The sequence below is a fragment of the Herpailurus yagouaroundi genome, unplaced genomic scaffold, assembly GCF_014898765.1.
Source record: "Herpailurus yagouaroundi ecotype Mexico unplaced genomic scaffold, PumYag 139, whole genome shotgun sequence".
NCBI lineage: Eukaryota > Metazoa > Chordata > Mammalia > Carnivora > Felidae > Herpailurus > Herpailurus yagouaroundi.
In genome coordinates this window covers 43,194,183-43,212,943 of record NW_024412394.1, presented here as the reverse complement: position 1 = coordinate 43,212,943, position 18,761 = coordinate 43,194,183, and the positions used below count along the sequence as shown (strand labels likewise).

The following is an 18,761-nucleotide window of genomic DNA, read 5'->3' as shown; positions in this document are numbered from 1 at the left end:
TCTGGATTTTTATCAGGACATGGTCACAGTAAGACAAACAGGACAGAACAGCATATGTGGTCTGATCAACAGGAAGACCTCCTTCCTAGTAGGCAGCTAATTGTCAATGAGGTGGCAAATGAGAGTTAAGATGTTAACTATTTGCTTAAGTTTATGATCCCGTAGCTACTGAATGTAACATTGAACTTATCTATGACTCTTGACAATGGAAAAATACTCATAAGCTCTCTGAGGCTTGTGAGACGGCCACATGCATTGCTGAGAAATGAGTAAACATGGGTTGGCTCTACCTCTGAAGTATTGTGGCTGTATCCTAAGATAACTTCAGGATCAGTGTATATTGCTTGATATACCTCTGTGGTAAAACAAGATGTGGATTTTCCTATGAAGTATACCTCAGGAAATTGTTTGTAAAAATTGCTCCAAGGGAATGCTTCCAAACTCATTTTACAAGGCCAGCATCCCCCTGATACTAAAACCAGACAAGAGTACCACTAGAAAAGAAAATTATCGGTCAATAATCCTGATGAACATAGATTCAGAAGTCCTCAACAAAATATTAGCAAACCAAATTCAACATATATTAAAAGGATTATACACCATGACCAGATGGCATTTATTCCAGGGTTGCAAGGATGGTTCAGCATCTGCAAATCACTGTTAATACACCACATTAACAAAATGAAGGATAAAAATTATATGATCATTCAATAGATTTAGAAAAAGCATTTGACAAAATTCAACATCCATTTATGATAAAAACTCTCAATAAAGTGTGTATAGAGGGAACATATCTCAAGATAATAAAGGCCATAATATGACAAGCACACAGCTAACATTATACTCAATGATAAGATCAGAAATAAGATAGCAATGCTCACTGTCCCCTCCCTGCCCACCCACTATGTTCAACATAGAATTGGAAGTCCTAGCCAAAGCAGTTAGGCAAGAGAAAGAAATAAGAAGGATCCAAATTAGAAAGGGAAAGAAGTAAAACTATTTGCAGAAGATGTAGCACATAGAGAAAATCCTAAAGAGTCTACCAAAAACTGGAAGAATTAGTTGCAGGATACAAAATCACTATACAAAAATCTGTTGTGTATCTATATACTGATAACAAACTATCAGAGAAATTAAGAAAACAATCCCATTTCCAGTTGCATCAAAAAGAATAAAATACCTAGGAATAAATTTAGTCAAGGTAAAGGACCTATACACTGAAGGCTATAAGACATTAATGAAAGTAATTGAAAAAGAAATAAGTGAGCAGATATTTTGTGCTCATGATTGGGAAGAATTGATATTGTTAAAATATCCATACCACCCAGTGCAACCTACACATGCAATTCAACCCCTGTCAAAATTCCAACGACATTTTTCACAGAACTAGACAAAGAATTCTTAAATTTATGTGGAACCACAAAAGACCCTGAATAGCCAAAGTAATCTTGACAAATAAGAACAAAGCTAGAAGTATTATACTTCTGATTTTAAACTATATTATAAAGTTATAGTAATCAAAACAGACACATAGATCAGTGGAACAGGAGAGAGAGTCCAGCAATAACCCATGTATATATGATCAATTAATTTATGACAGAGAAGCCAAAAATATACAATGGGAAAGTCTCTTCAATGAATGAAATGTAATATGGGGACAGTCTCTTGAGTGAATGTTGGGAGAACTGGACAGCCATAGCAAAAGAATGAAACTGGACCATCTCAAAACTTAACTCAAAATGGATTAAACACTTGAATGTAAGGCCTGAAACCATAAAACTCCTAGAAGAAAACATAGGCAGTAAGTTCCTTGACATTGGTCTTTGTGATGGATGGTTTGTCTTTTTTTTTTTTTTTTTTTTTTTGAGAGAGAGTGAATGTGAGCAGAGGAGGGGCAGAGGGAGAGGGATAGAGAGAATCTTAACCAGGTTCAACACCCAGCATGGACACAGGACTCAGTCTCACAACCATGAGATCATGACCTGATCTGAAATCAGGAGTCAGATGCCCAACTGACTGAGCCACCCAGGCACCCCAGTGATGATTTTTTCATCTGACACCAAAAGCAAAAATAAACAAGGGGATCTACATTAAACTGAAATGCTTCTGCACTGTAAAGGAAACCATCAACAAAATGAAAAGGTAACCTAACTAAATGGGAGAAAATATTTGCAAATCATAGATCTGGTTAATATCCAAAATATATAAATAATTCATACAACTCAGTAGCAAAAAAACCCACTCTAATTAAGAAATGGGCAAAAAGTCTGAACAGACATGTTTCCACAGAAGTCATACAGATGGCCAACAGGTACATGAAAAGATGCTCAGCATCAAAAGTCTTCAATAAATTTCATATTAAAAAAATAAAAATAAATTAAAATTAAAATAAAAAAGTAACTTCAAAAGTCTTCAAAGAAATGCAAATTGAAACTACAATGAGCTATCATCTCACACCTGTTAGGATGGCTATCATCAAAAATATAAGAAAGAACCAAGTGTTGGCAAGGAGGTGGAGAAAAGGGAACCGTTATGCACTGTTGGTGGAATTGTATATTGGTGTAGCCACTGTGGAAAACGGAAACCTGTTGGCCGAAAATTTAAAAACAGAACTACCATATGATCCAGCAATTCCACTACGGGGTGTTGATCCAAAGACAATGAAAACATTAACTCAAAAAGATATATGCATCCCCATGTTCATTGCAGCATTATTTACAATAGCCAAGATATGGAAGCAAACTAAGGGTCCATCTGTGGATGAATGGATAAAGAAGTTGTGGGGTATACATGCAATTCAACCATTAAAAAAGAATACAACTCTATTGTTTGTGACAACACGGATGGACCTAGAGGGGATTATGCTAAGTGAGACAGAGATAGACAAATACCATATGTTTTCATTTGTATGTGGATTCTAAAAGACAAAACCCAAACCAAAGATAACCAAGCTCATGGGTACAGAGAGGGCAGACTGGGTGGAGGTGATCAAAAGGTACAAAGTTCCAGGTATAAAATAGGTAAGTCCTGGGGATGTAGTATACAGTGTAGTGACTATAGTTAATAATACTATATTGCATATTTGAAAGATGCTAACAGATTAGATCTTAAAAGTTCTCATCACAAGAAAAAAAATTTTTTGTAACTGGGATGGTGATGGATGTTAACTAGACTTACTGTGATGATCATTTTGCAATGTATATAAATACGAAATCATGTTTTACACCTGAAACTAATATAATGTTACATGTCAATTAAACCTCAATTAAAAGTATTTTTTAAATAACTGCTCCATTCTAATTCACAACCATATTCTCCTTGTAATCTGTTATGTTTGATTTTCTTCAATACCAATTCATATTTTGGCCTTGGTGTACCTGTTTTATTAATCAGTACTTGATTCAGCCTCAGCCCTGAACTGACCTTTGAGAACATCTTCTTCTGTAGGAGAGGGAACTGAGATTCAGAAAGATGGAGTGAGTTGGCCAGGGAAATCCTACCATGTTAGGGACAGAGCTGGACTCACCAGGCTTGTGCCCCAGTAACTCCGCCTGCACCTAAATGCAGAACTTGCTGAAGTCCTGGGATGTGGAATGTGTGTGATTTATAGATGGAGGCACTTTAGTTTATAGTATTTCTTTTAAGTTTTGCTCATTGGATCGAACATTGAGTAACATAAAAGTTTGTGTTTGCCCACAAACATTTATGGAGGGAGATACAAGAAACTGAATAGTGGTTATCTTTGGGAAGCGAGGTTAGAAGACAGTTACTATTTATTTCACTTTCTCATGTACTGTTTGAAATGTTTATATGATGGGTGAGTGGGGATCAAGAGAGATGACTTCTAACTTTGAGGGTTTTACAGCCTTTGGGGGAGAGAGAACAATCATCCATGTGTGATAGAAATTGGGGATAATTTTATTACAAATTAGCCTTAACTCAAGCCGTAAAGAGACTGAAGGTAAAAGAATAATTTAAACTGGCTATGGGAAAATTGAGAGGAGGCCCAATCTGTATTCTCCATGAGAACAGAGGAGGTCTTAATCTCTTCAGGGATCTTAACTCAGGCTCAGGTAGACACATGGGCATGAAAGCCATGCTTGCTCTCATGGCGTGAGTGCCTCCTCATAGCAGCTTAACCACAGGAGCTCTGTTACTGAATATCCGTCTCTACTAGTGATTATACTTCCTCTGCTTTCAGTCTGTTTGCTGAATATTATTAATCAGGAACACAGACACTTTCCCAGTTTCCAAGGTTCAGAGAAACTTGGCACAAGTTCATGAACAATGTCTGCTAAAGCGATGTAGTCCCTGCTGCTACCCCTGGAAATATGCATTCTTATCAGGAACATACCAGGAATCGACTTCCTCATGCAGGTCTTCACTGCAAGATAAAGGATCAGTGAAGAAGGGGAGGATGTCTGTCAGGATTAGAAAGAGATGCTCTGCTTTTTCATCTTTGTAACACCTACTTAATCATTTATTACAATGGCAAGGAACAGGGCTGCTAATTTTGCCCATATTTGGGATTTACTCTTTCAGTTGGAAATTCACTGTAACACACATCTTTTAAAGTGCTGTACTGGCAAGAGCTATAAAATAGTAGAATGACACTTGTTAAGATACCATCTTTACATTTCCAATTCTCTTACCTTCTAGGCCAAGTTAGTTAACTGTGAGCACTGCTACTTTTTTTGTAAAAATGTTATTTTAGGTTTTCCAAGGATTCAAATGGCACTCCTGCTTGAGCTGTTATCACTGCCAAATCCCAAAAGGAAAGGTTTATCTTATTAATTAGAGCTATTTACATATATGAAATTCTAACTTCTTAAATTACAGTGTAGCCAATAGGGATATCGTTTGGTGGTTTTGTTATAATTTTAACTTCTGTGTTACCAGCGTATCTTAATATCCATAGTGTGATTATAAGCAAACAGAATGCAGGATTTGGTTGAGAATCACTGATGGATTGCTAAGCGCATACGATAGTTGTTGTGCCCTAAGAAGAAGAATGGACTTAGAAGAATTTTAAGCTGGGAATGAAATTCTTCTGTGACCTTCCTCTTGCAATGAGAATAAAATCCAAACATTGTATCAGAAACCAGATCTGACTTTGGTGGTCTTGTTGTATACTTAATCAGGCCAGAGGCCCCAAAGGCCCCCAGCTGAGCATTGTTTTCCCAGCTTACACATGCTTCCATTTCCACCTTTAGAGACATGGAGTAACTAAGTAGTAACATGGCGGAGGGCTCCATTAATAGACTGAGCCATCTGGCTAAACTATCTCTCTCCCTTAACTTCTGGCTTGACTGCCTCCCACTGAGAATTCTCAAGATGAGTCTTCCTTGGAAACTTATACTCAGCTGAGAGATAAGGAGTGATCCACTGCCTTGAGCCCTGAGCTGAGGAAACCTTTTTTGTTCTTTCCCATACCTTACCTCATTAACTCCAGCTCCATCAGCTACTCCAGGCCTTCCCAGCTGTGCAGATGGCATTTCTAAGGGCATAGAGCACCCAAATTAAAGCTTTTTTGTTTCCCACAGGTTGATAGCTGTGTTCTACAGTTACTGTAAATGTTTTCACAGACATTATCCTTTTTATTATTATTATTATTATTAATATTAATATTAATATAATCCTTTAGAGAACCACAGCCTTCCAATGTGGGAGCAGTGTAACATTCTCAAGCATTATGGGTCCTGGCAAAAAAGTTGAGCCTCATCAGATTAGGGTTTTATGTGTATGTTGTGTGGTTGAATTACATAGTGAAAATATGTAGAGAGGAAGAAACAGAAAAGCTTTATAAGCCTTATGTATTACCATCTGATAGTTAGGGTTGGTCAGGGATATTTTCTCAGCTCTAGAAGGATTTGAAATCATACAGTATTCACTGGGGAAGGGTAAACTAGATGAAGCATCTTGAATAAGGGCCCTCTATACTGTTTAGAGCAGGAAATTCTCATTTATGTTACTTGATTTTTAAGAAATCCACTGATAGTTGAATTTCATCATTTCCATGATATAAAAACCATATATTCAACTTCTCAATTGTTCAAAAATTAATAATTATACAAATAATTCTCCCATCCAGCCACTTTCCCACCACCTGCTAATATCTCTGTCATGAGAAGAAGAAGAAAGGAAAATAACATGTGAAAATTTGGTTTAATCATTTGGCCATTTGTTGGCATCTCAGGTAAAAAGTGCTTATGGTACAGTAGTATGTAATCTATAGGGGATCTAAGAAATCGTTAGGCAAAGGCCTGAAAACTTTACAGATGATTAGCAACAAAGGGCTACAGAGAAGAGAAAGTGAAGTTTCTTTTTTTCATCTCCTTTTAGGCAGCACACAACATAGGTGGCCTTATGTGTCTATTATATGCCATGTTCATCTCTGCCTTTTAAAGTAACATTTTACAAAATGATTATTAAAAGATCATCACTTTCATGATAAAAATTACCACTTTCATGATAAAAAACAGAAAAGTATAAGGAAAATTAAAATCACTAGGAATAACCAATATTGGCATTGTAGAGTAATTCTTGTTAGTGTTTTTTATGTATGCTTTGAGAACGCATGTGCGCACATACATACACAAGTACAAATATATTTTAGTATAAAACTGGCCTCATTGGAATGGAGAATGAGATTCTGGTAGTATTCTCTTTCCTTTGCTTAATCTTCTGGCATGAAGACAGTCTTCCTGGAGACTGTTAAAGGAGCTTGGGGGACTTTTGTATAAAGGTCCTGTTATTAGGTGAGCATGGATAAGGTGGGAGGCTGTGAGCCACGGCAGATGTCCAAGGGTTGCTGCAGATGTAACAGGAGGCAGATAGACCTGCATCAAGATGGGCAGACACTTGCCAGAATTTGTGCTCAGCTCTCATGGTAATCCTTGTGTGCATTCCAGAGAATTAAGAGAGTAGTGTTGGCACACTCAGCTCCTGAGAAGTGTCAGCCTTTTGTTTTTTCCTGCTAATTCCTTTGTCCTTGGTGGGCAGAGATAATCAGGAGTTGAGTGCTACTCATTATATGTAGGGAATCCAGTCTCAGAAGTAGTGATTACTGCTCCATTTTCAGTCTCTCCTCTATACAGATTTCTGAGCATTGGCTTCAGCAATTTGGGTGTGAAAAGGATGTTGCCTTCTTCATCCCTTTTTGCCCTGCAGGGCGTTCTTGGTTTGGGAAAATGAGTAGGTATCCTTAGTTTAATATGGTTCTCTAGTGTGGATTCTCCCTTCCTCTGCCTCCTTTCACATCCGACTGTCATTCTGCCCTACTCTAGAGAGAGCTTGGAGGATGCGGCCAGGCAGAGAGCGAGCTAGAAGCCACTCACCCCACGCATGTTCCCCGCCACATATCCCTCTTCTCAGGAATTTCTATCCCTACCTAGGAGTTAGGGTTGTAGACAGAGAAGGATAGTTCCCAGGCTGTGCATGGCACTGGCCTGTACTCTGAGGAGCTGCTACTTGGTAGGGGAGCTTGACTGGGCTGGCTTTGTCCTTATTGAGAGAAGCAGGAATGGGGTATAGCCCAGAAAGTCAATAATTATGTCTCTTGGGGTGCCTGGGCGGCTCAGTTGGTTAAGCGTCTGACTTTGGCTCAGGTCATGATCTCATGGTTCATGAGTTCATGAGCCTACATTGGATTCTGTGTCTCCCTCGCTCTCTGCCCCTCCCCCACTCATGCTCTGTCTCTCTCCCTCTCTCTCTCTCTCTCTCAAAAATAAACATTAAAAAGAAATAAAAAATAATAATTATGTCTCTTGTTTTGTTTGCTTAATATATTAACTTCCCCACCCCCTGCCCCGACTCTAAAGGAAGTGCATACTCATGGCAGAAAATGTGGTTTTCATTAGAAAATGATACATATTTGCACTTTGAGCCTAAAAAGATAGAATCTTATAATTAAACCAACTACATCCTAGTCCATTTCAGCCCATCTGTCCTTCTAGACATGGTGGGGAGAGAAGGCCTGATGGCACAGCCTGGTAGGCTCTCAGCAACCTTTGTGATTTGAGGGCACTCACTCTCTCTGCACCTCTAACTCTGAAATCCTAGTGGGGAAGACTGGAAGACAAACAGGGTCTAATTCTGCAATGATGGGATTATGGCTGTATTGATTCTTACATGTCAGGATCCATGGGAAGCTTGTTTGAAATTCAGGTCTCTGGTCAGTAACTCTGGAGGAGAGCCCAGGAATCTGCATTGTAACAAAAAGCCAAAGTGTTTCTAATAAAGCTGTTCCAGGACCAAGGTATGAAACACTTGTATGATAACAGAATATACTCCCAATAAACATAAAGGGAAAAACCTTTTAATTATGATGAACACCTGGTTCATGAACTCAGGTTAATTATTTTCCTCATCACTTTTCATTATTCACCTGCACTTAACACAATCCCTGACTTTTGAAGTAACCTGAAGCATTGTCATGGTGTTTATATTTTTTCTTTTACTTCTTTTCTTCTACCATGACCCCTCCCTTTTACAGTCAGGTGCTTTGTAAAATCCAGGTGTTAGTTACCTCTCCATGTCATCTTGCTGCCACTCAGTTATGCACACCTAACATCCCAGTATCTCACAGCCTCTGAGTTTCTTCCTTCCTTCGGGGATGTGTAACCTCTTGACTCCTCTCTCCTTCTCAAGGCAAATCTAGTCTGGTAGGACACTCAAGGTGTAGCGTAGTCTTAGATCTGCCACCAGCTGGACTTGCGAACCTGGTCTAGTTAGGTAACACGTACGGGTCCCAGTTTCTTTATCTGTACATTGAGGGGATTGGGTTAGATTATAAAGTTCCTTTAAAGTACGTGCACACAGAATCATTTTGTCTGCTCCCAGCTATTCATAATTTATCCACCAAGGCTGAATAGTATAACTTTGTTCCTTAAAGGGACTAGGTTCTTATTTCTCCTGAACATCTTGAAAGTGTGTAACTGAAAAAAAGTATAGATGAAGCCACATTATGTGTTTTTATCTTTTTCTCTCCAAGAGAATGGAATCCTAGTAGCTACAAAGAAGGGTCAGGAATGATGGGAGTAGAGAGCTGTGTGGCCCTCGGCTCTTCCAGCCTGAGAGACCCAGATCACTCCTTCATGAGAAGACCCTGGCAGATGGACCGTTAGAGAAAAGGAAGAGGAAGAAAGTTGGGATAGTCTCTGGACAGCCCAAGCTTGACTTCTCTGCTTTCCTTTTCCTTCTCTACTCTCCCCCAGGCTTCTAGTACTTTCAAGTTTGCCTCTCGTTTCCAACTCTGGATCCTGGTCCACATTGAAACATTTGTGACTTGGGAATTTTCCAGTGGTTTTACATTTGCATTTATTTGTAAATAAGTAAATTATAAATGATTGCTTATTCCAAGAAACTTTTCGAAAATGTGGGCCTTTCCTCTTGCCTGGAGCTATAGTAACAAGAGGACCTGGCTCTTTCTCACACATTTAGCACGACTGTGTTCAGTCAAGTGGCTTCCTGGTGGTGGGTCTTCCTTCCTTGGAAAGGAGGCTAAAGATATATGTCTGCTTTTAGAAATAAAGTAGCATCAAGATGGAAATGACTGAACATGCTTATCCCATAGAGGAAGCTACTGTGTTGTTCACAGGAGCTTTGCTGGCTGGAGGGGGAAACAGCAGCCTGGGAATGATGCCAACCTTTAAGGGAATGATGGATTGCAAGGTGGAACTGCTCTAAGTCTCCATTGAGAACCTCTCGTGAGCCCTCCTAGAAACGACGAATAGCTTAACCAAAGTGAAACGATTTAGAACAGGAAAGGTGTTAGGGCACTAGGCCAAAAGAATGGTGAGAAACAAAATGAAGTTATTTTATTGTCCTTTCCATCCTTGCTCTTCTATTTTTTAATTTTTGTTAATGTTTATTTATTTTTGAGAGAGAGAGACAGAGCATGAGTGGGGGAGGGTCAGAGAGAGAGGGAGACACAGAATCCAAAGCAGGCTCCAGGCTCTGAGCTGTCATCACAGAGCCCAGTGTGGGGCTTGAACCCACGAACCATGAGATCATGACCTGAGCCAAAGTCAGACGCTTAACCTACTGAGCCACCCAGGTGCCCCCCCATCCTTGCTCTTCTAGACCTGCTAAGTGATATGGTAGGGAAAAGCCCTGGCATGGAGGCAAGAGATGGGTTTGCATTTTGCTCAGCTGCTCTACCTGCACCAGTGTGATGGGGTATGAATCACCTACATGCCTAGATCTCAGGTTTCTCATTCTTCCAGCTCAAAAATCCACTGATTCTAAGTTTCAGTAGTTGAAGGACTCACAGTAGTGTGAAAGCTTCTGAATTAAGTTCACCTGAAGAGGAAAGACTGACATCCAATTTAAGGCTGGCTTCCCCTTAAAGATAAAGATCAGCATGTTTGCTTCTTACTAGCTTAGAAGTTGGGAATGATGGTTGCAAAGGAAGGATTATGTTGGGATGGCAGGGAAGGGATGTCTGTACCTTCAACCTGGGCTTCATGCAGTTAATATCTGTTAGCTTTCAACAATTGAGGTCAGTTGGATTAATCTGTTGTATACAGAAGGCTGTCTAGTGCATTGTCTGAAGCTATAATAAAAGAACATAGACTAAACCAGAGTAAAGAATTAGCTGAGTATTGTTTAGGTACTGGTGCCTTTTCTTGTCTTTTTAGAGTTGTACATATGTAGGTTTTTTTAATGTTTATTTATTTATTTTGAGACAGAGAGAGAGTGCACACATGCACAAGCCGTGGAGGGGTGGAGAGAGAGGGGTAGAAAGAATCCTATTGGATTTAATCCCATGAGCCATGACATCATGACCTGAGCTGAAATCAAGAGTCAGATGCTTAACCAACTGAGCCACCCGGCACCCTTGTGTGTAGTTCTTTATAAACAACTACCTTTGTCCATACTTCCAATGTCTTTGACTCTCTTGCTTCTGATCTTAAATTATTATTTCCTTATCTTTTAACTTCAGTTTGGATGTCATGTGTAAAGGCAATAAACATTTGAGACATTGTCCATTTGGACTGTCAGCTGCTTTTCAGCAGGTCTTGCTAATATACTAATGTTTTTAGCAAAAATCAGAGCATTACAAACAGAAGACATGGTGCTTGGTATTTTAAATAGGTGTGTTAAATCTGCTTACATGATTGTGATTTCTAATATAGTTGGAATTATGTATACCATCTTTGTATAGGTGAGTGTGATGAGAGGGGTGTTGTTTTTGGTAGTTACACTTTTCTTCCTTTTTTCTTATTTTTTAATCTCTGTTTTCTTGATTTTTTTCATCCTTTTGAAAAAAATTCTCTGCTGTCTTAGAAGCAGTAGCATGAAGGGTTTGTTTTTTTTTTTTTAATGAGTGCTCTTAAAATTTTTAAATACATAGAGTAGAAAGTTTTCTAGCAAAAACAATCAGTATCTTTACGTTTTTCAAACAGGCAAGAACTTTATCAGTATTTTATCTATGTTTTTATTATTGAAGTATAGGTGACATACAATGTTATATTGGTTTCAGGTATACAGTGTAGTGATTCAGCAATTCTGTACATTACTCAGCACTCATTATGATTAAGTGTAGGCACCATACAGTGTTATACTGTTATTGACTATGTTCCTTATGCTGTACTTTTTATCCCTATAACATTTGTTTTGTAACTGGAAGTTTGTCCCTCTTAATCACCTTCACCTATTTCACTCATTCCTCCCCACAACCATCTGCCCTCTGGCAACCACGAGTTTGTTCTCTGACTTTTAAAAATCCATTTTTGTTTGTTTTGTTTTTGGGATTCCACATACAGGTGAAATCAGGCAGTATTTTGTCTGACTTATTTTGCTTAACATAGTCCCCTCTATTCCATCCATGTTGTCGCAAATAGATCTCATTTTTTCTGGCTGAGTAATATTCCATTGTACATGTATACCACATCTCCTTTATCCACTCATCTATTGGTCACTTGGGTTGCTTTCATAACTTGGCTATTGTAATATGACAGTAAATATAGGGGTACAGGGGTGCCTGGGTGGCGCAGTCGGTTAAGCGTCCGACTTCAGCCAGGTCACGATCTCGCGGTCCGTGAATTCGAGCCCCCCGTCAGGCTCTGGGCTGATGGCTCAGAGCCTGGAGCCTGTTTCCGATTCTGTGTCTCCCTCTCTCTCTGCCCCTCCCCCGTTCATGCTCTGTCTCTCTCTGTCCCAAAAATAAAAATAAACGCTGAAAAAAAAATTAAAAAAAAATAAATATAGGGGTACATATATCTTTTCAAATAAATGTATTCTTTCAGTAAATACCTAGTATTGGAATTATTGGATCATATGGTATTTCTATTTTTAATTTTTTGAAGAACCTCCATACTGTTTTTCACAGGGGTTGCACCAATTTACATTCCCACCAGCAGCGCACAAGGGTTCCCTTTTCTCTACATCCTTGCCAATTCTTTTTATTTCTTGTCTTTTTGATATTAACTGTTCTGACTGGTGTGAAGTAATGTCTCTCTATGGTTTTGATTTCCATTTTTTTGATGATTAGTGATGTTGAGCATGTGTCTATTGGACTCTGTATGTCTTCAGAAAAATATCTATTCAGGTCCTCTGCACATTTTTTAAATGGATAATTTGGGTTTTTGAGTTCTTTAAGTTCTTTATATATTATGGATATTAACTCTTTATTGGATATATGTTTGCAAATACCTTCTCCCATTCAGTAGATTGCATTTCAGTTTTGTTGATAATTTTGTTTGCTGTGCAAAAGCTTTTGATTTTGATGTAGTCCCAGTAGTTTATTTTTGCTTTTGTTTCTCTTGCCTGGAGAGACTTATCCACTGCCAAGAGATTACCACCTATGTGGTAAGAACACCTTACCTATGTGTTCTTTTAGGAGTTTTATGGCTTCGGGTCTCACATTTAGCTCTTTTTTTTTTTAATGTTTATTTATTTTTGAGACAGAGAGAGACAGAGCATGAACAGGGGAGGGGCAGAGAGAGAGGGAGACACAGAATCTGAAACAGGCTCCAGGCTCTGAGCTGTCAGCACAGAGCCCAACGCGGGGCTCGAACTCACGGACCGTGAGATCATGACCTGAGCCGAAGTCGGAAGCTTAACCGACCGAGCCACCCAGGCGCCCCACATTTAGGTCTTAATAAATTTTGAGTTTATGTTTTAAATGTACGAAAGTAGGCCAGTTTCATTCTTTTGCATGTAGCTGTCCAGTTTTTCCAACCCCATTTATTGAAAAGCCTGTCTTTTCTTCATTGTATGCTTTTGCCTTTGCCATAGATTAATTGACGATTTACACATGGGTTTATATCTGGGCTTTCTATCCCGGTTCACTGATCCATGAGTCTATTTTGGTGCCAGTACCATACTGTTTTGATTACTATAGCTTTGTAGCATATCTTGAAATCTGGGGTTGTGACACCTTCAGCTTTGTTCTTTCTCAAGATAGCTTTGACTATTTGCAGTCTTTTGTGGTTCTATACAAATTTTAGGATTATTTATTTTAGTTCTGTGAAAAATGCTATGGGTATTTTGATAGGGGTTGCATTGAATCTTTAGATTGGTTTGAAGCTTTAGATTGTAGTGTGGACATTTTAACAATATTAATTCTTTTAGTCCATGAGCATGGAATATCTTTCCATTTGTGCCATTTTCAGTTTTTTTTTTCATATTGCCTTACAGCTTTCAAAGATTGGATCTTTCACCTTCTTTGTAAAATTTATTCCTGAGTATTTTAATCTCTTTGGTGCAACTGCAAATGCTTTATTGTTTTCTTAATTTTTTCTCTGCTGCTTCATTATTAGTGTATAGAAATTTAATGGATTTCTGTACTTTGATTTTGTATCCTGTGACCTTACTGAACTCACTTATCAGTTCTACTAGTTTTTTGGTGGGAGTCTTTAGGGTTTTCTATGTATAGTATCATATCTTCTACAAATGGTAAAAGTTTTACTTCTTCCTTACCGATATGGTCTGATTGCTGTGACTGTGACTTCCAGTACTATGTTAAATAAAAGTGGTAAGAGTAGATATCTTTGTCTTCTTCCTGATCTTAGAGGCATTGGGTATGATGTTACCTGTGGGGTTTTCATATATGGCCTTTATTATGTTGAAGTATATTCCCTTTAAACCTACTTTGTTGAGAGTTTTTATCACAAATGGACATTATATTTTGTCAGATGCTCTTCTGCATCTGTTAAGGTAATCATAAGATTTTTGTTTTTTCTCTTGTTAATGTGATGTATCATGTTGATTGATTTATGAATATTGAACAATGCTTGCATCCCTGGAATAAATCCCACTTGGTTGGGCGAATGATCCTTTTAATATATGTTGAATTTGGTTTGCTAATATTTTGTTGAGGGTTTTTGAATGTATATTCATCAGGGATGTTGGCCTGTAGTTTTCTTTTTCTGCAATGTGTTTGTCTGGTTTTGGTATCAGGGTAATGCTCGCTTTGTAGAATGAATTTGGAAAATTTCCTCCCTCTTGTATTTTTTGGAATAAATTGAGAATAGCTATTAATTCTTATTCAGATTTTTGGTAGAATTTACCTATAACGTATCTGTCTTAGACCTCTGTTTGGTGCGAGTTTTTTGATTACCAATTCAATTTTGTTAGTAATTAGTATGTCCACATTTTCTATTTTTTCTTGATTCAGTTTTGAAAGATTGTATGTTTCTAGGTTTATACAAATTTTCTAGGTTGTCCAGTTTTTTGGCATATAATTTTTCACTATATTCTCTTGTAATTCTTTGTATTTTTGTGGTTTCAATTGTTATTTTTACCCCTTGATTTCTGATTTTATTTATTTGACTTGTCTCATTTTTTCTTGATGAGTCTGATAAAGGTTAATCAATTTTGTTTATCTTTTCAAAGAACCAGCTTTTGGTTTAATCAGTCTTTTCTATTATTTTTTTTTCATCTCTACTTTATGTATTTCCATTCTGATCTTTATTACTTTCTTCCTTCTTCTTTATATTGTGAATTTTATTATACTTGATGACATCACAGAGTTCCCCTAACCTCTCCTTAATTTTTATTATTATTTTTTCTTTTTACTGTGCAGCTTGGTTGCTTTCCATTACCCTGTCTTCTGGGTCATTGATCCATTTTTCTTCATCCTGTAATCTGCTGTTGATTTGTGCTAGAGTATTTTCCACTTCAGGTATTGTATTCTTCAGCTCTGTTCCTTTTTTACATATATATATTCTTTTATCTCTTTGTTGTTCTTACTGAGTTCATCCATTCTTTTCTTAATTCTGGTATCTTTATGATCACTACTTTGAACTCTTTATCAGGCATATTGTTTATCTCCATTTCACTTAGCTCGTTTTCTGTGATTTTTGTCTTACTCTTTCACTGGAATATATTCCTCTGTCTCCTTATTTTGTCTCACTCTCTGCATTTGTTTCTGTGGTCTAGGTAAGTAAGTTACATCTCCTGATTTTGAAAGTAGTGGCCTTGTGTAGAGGAGGTCCTGTAGCACAGTCCCTGCTGGTCATCAGAACCAAATGCTCTAATGCTTCCCTTTGTGGGGTGTGTATGCCCACCTGTTGTAGCATAGCTGCAGTTGCCTTCAGCCCAGCCGGCTGCAATGAACTAATACATCTGTTGTGGGCACACTAGGCATGGTTTATTCCCTGCGCTGCTGAGAAGTGTGGCTGCAACAGCAAGGGCTTGTTGGTGGGTGGGTCCAGTACTCATCCTGGCTATCTGCAATTAACCTCTCTGCCACAGTGGCAGGTATACAGAAGGCAGGACTTACTCCTTGCACAGCCAGCTCGAAGGCCCAGCTGCTGGAACTGTGGGCATGATGGTGTGTGAGGTTATCTCCCCTGCTGCAGGAGTCACTTTGGAGGTGGATCTGCTGAGGAATGCCAGGCGGGGCATTTGGTGCTAGCATGGTAGATGGAGAGTTAGAACTGGCTTCTGCAAACATCTGGCTATGTAGGCTGGGGGAGTGCAAGAAAATGGCTCCTCCCAGCACTTTTGTTCCTGAAGAAATCTCCTACAGATCCCTGCCCCTCCTGCACAGCTGTAAGATTAGTCAATAAATCTCATTCACCTATACCCCAGGTACTTTTCAGACTGCTGCTTCTGTGCTGTGTCACAGGCCGAGTTATTTAGCATGGGCTTTTTAAGGGTGGGGACTGGATTTCATGCCACCTTCTGGAGTTAAGTCCCACTAGTTTTCAAAGCCAGATATTATGGGGACTTATCTTCTTGGTGCAGATCCCCAAGGCAGGAGTGCCCAATGTGGGGTCTGATCCCCACTTCTCATGCTTGTGATATCCCTTCAGATTTTGGGTAGTCATCCGGGGGATTGGTTCCCAACTGTGTCTCTGCCCCTGATACCCTTTTCTCTGTGGCCTTCTCTCTGTGACTAGCTGTGGCAAGTCTTTTCTGCCAGTCTTTGTTTGCAGAGTTAGTTATAATAGATGTACTTACCTCAGTGCATCCATGGGATGAGGTGAGCTCAAGATCCTTCTACTCTGTGTTTTCCCCATCAAGTTCCTTAACTCTCTATTTAGCACATTTTCCCCTGACCCCACATCTTCCCCATTTATTCTCTACTGTTTTTATGTGTTTCACTTAAAAACAAATAAATTACTAATTTTAAATATTTTAATATTCATTACATACCTGCATAACAGTTGGCATGCTTTTTGTTTTTCTCCTGCATCCCATATCCTTTAGTATTCCTTTCACTAAGTCTATGAATAGCACACTCTCTTAGTCTAGGTCTAAAATGTCTCTATTTTGTTCACAGTCTTGAATGATGACTAAGCTAGGTATAGAATTCTGTACTCCTTTTCAGTGAAGATCTATCACTTACTGCTTTCTGCCATCTATTTCTGTTGATAAGACAGCTGTTGTAAGATTATTTGGTATTACTCTGAAGATAACCCATCCTTTTTTCTCTACCGGTCTGTAAGATTTTATCTTTGTGCTTGGTGTACTGTAGTTGTATAGTGATGTCCAGGTATGGATTTAAAACAATTTTTTCTACTTAATACTCTGAGACCACTTTATCTGAGGACTCCTCTCTTTAATTGGTTCTGGAACGTTGTTAACTATTATGTAGTAAATCTCCATTATCCCTCCCCTCCCATTTCCTTCTACTTACCTCCTATGAGACATATATTAGAATCTTTTAAGCTTTTCTCCTTTGCCCCTTAAATGTTCTTTCATATATATACCTGAATTCAAGATAAAGCCCTCAGTACTAAGTTTTCCATTTAACCCATTCTGGTGTTTATCCCCATTATTGAGGTTTTTTCCAATGGATATATATTTTTTATTTCCGAGATACAAAGTTTCAAAAACCTTTCTGAGAAAAAAAGGGGGGACACGTGGGTGGCTCAGTTGGTTCAGTGTCTGACTTCAGCTCAGGTCATGGGCTCATGGGCCCATGGGCCATGGGCTCATGGTTTGTGGGTTCAAGCCCCGCGTCGGGCTCTGTGCTAACAACTCAGAGCCTGGAGCCTGCTTTGGATTCTGTGTCTCCCTCTCTCTCTGCCCCTCCCTCACTCACGCTCTGTCTCTGAAAAATAAACATTTAAAAAAAAAAAACACCTTTATGAGAATTTGAAATCAGCATGCTTTTAAGTCTTTTTTCATTTGCTCTGTTTTTTTTAATTTTGTGTGCAGCTGCTTACTTCTAGTTGTTAATTTTGTAGCTGTATGATTTAGGGTTCAATTTCTCATGTGTTTTAGAATTTTAGTGTCATCTTTGGCTTTCTAGGACGTAACCTTAGTTTTCATACCTGTAGAAGGGGAATAATACCTACCCTTACTGTCTGGAAGGACTTTGTAAATAATAAAGGCAAGGTGTGGCCATTTTTATAATTAATGTAAGTGGTATCACATTTTACCACTGCTCTCTATCTTTGAAGTCAAATTTGTTGAGGATGGGTAGGTGGCATGATGAGAAAAGGAAATACATTAGGTCATAATAGAATTATACATCCCCAGATTTTTAGTTGTCTGCTAAATGTCAGCAGTTCAGGGCACAAATTGCAGAGTAGTTTCTAGAAGCAAATGGATTGTGGCTTTGTTTTTACTTTTAGAGTTGTGTGAAATAGAAAGGAAATTGTGTTTAATGACAGTAGAGCTAGCTCAACCATTCACTGCATTTTCAGTTTTTCTTGACTCTATTGTTTCTTTTCAACCCGATAATGGTGTCTCGAGTGTACCTTGCTGTATAGTGTTTAGGTGCTTTTAAAAATCCATTTAAACTAAACTTGTTCTGGATATAAACAGAGGGTTTATTACATTATGTCTTTCAGTTGATTATTACTTTCATTTCATAACATCAAAGGCTTGGAGAGTCTCACTGTGGAGATGATGCTTTTTATCAGTTTTATAAACCACTTTGTATCATCCTTCCCTGTCCTGTGCACCCCGCCCCCCCCCCCAAAAAAAACCCTCTAAAAACGATGTTGAGAATCAGTAAGAGAAATCACAGTCTGAGTTTGACTCTGGATACACAGAACTAAACATTTTCTTCTTCTGTTGCCACATTCTTGGCAAAAGTCGGCTGGACCCCTGCTTTTCTCCTTAAACAGGATATTTTTAAAATTGAAAAACTTGTATCTCACTCTTTGTTCTTCCTCTGGATAGTCAAAAAAACGTTCCATATGCATTTCCAGATAGCACAAAATGGCGGTAGCTATATAATAATCAGGCTCAAAAACTGAAAACAATATAAAACAATTTCCCAATTATAAAAGTTCTGCACATATACTTGGAGAGAGACAAGGCCAAAGTGCAAACTAACTGTGAGTAAATAGAAA

The 18,761-nt window shown here is 38.5% G+C and overlaps 1 protein-coding gene across 4 annotated transcripts in view; it reads left to right on the top strand.

Moving 5' to 3' along the window:
• Positions 1-18,761, top strand: part of UBE3D (ubiquitin protein ligase E3D) — a 244,646-nt gene that overhangs the window by 92,052 nt on the left and 133,833 nt on the right. The gene's annotated exons all lie outside the window — the stretch shown is intronic.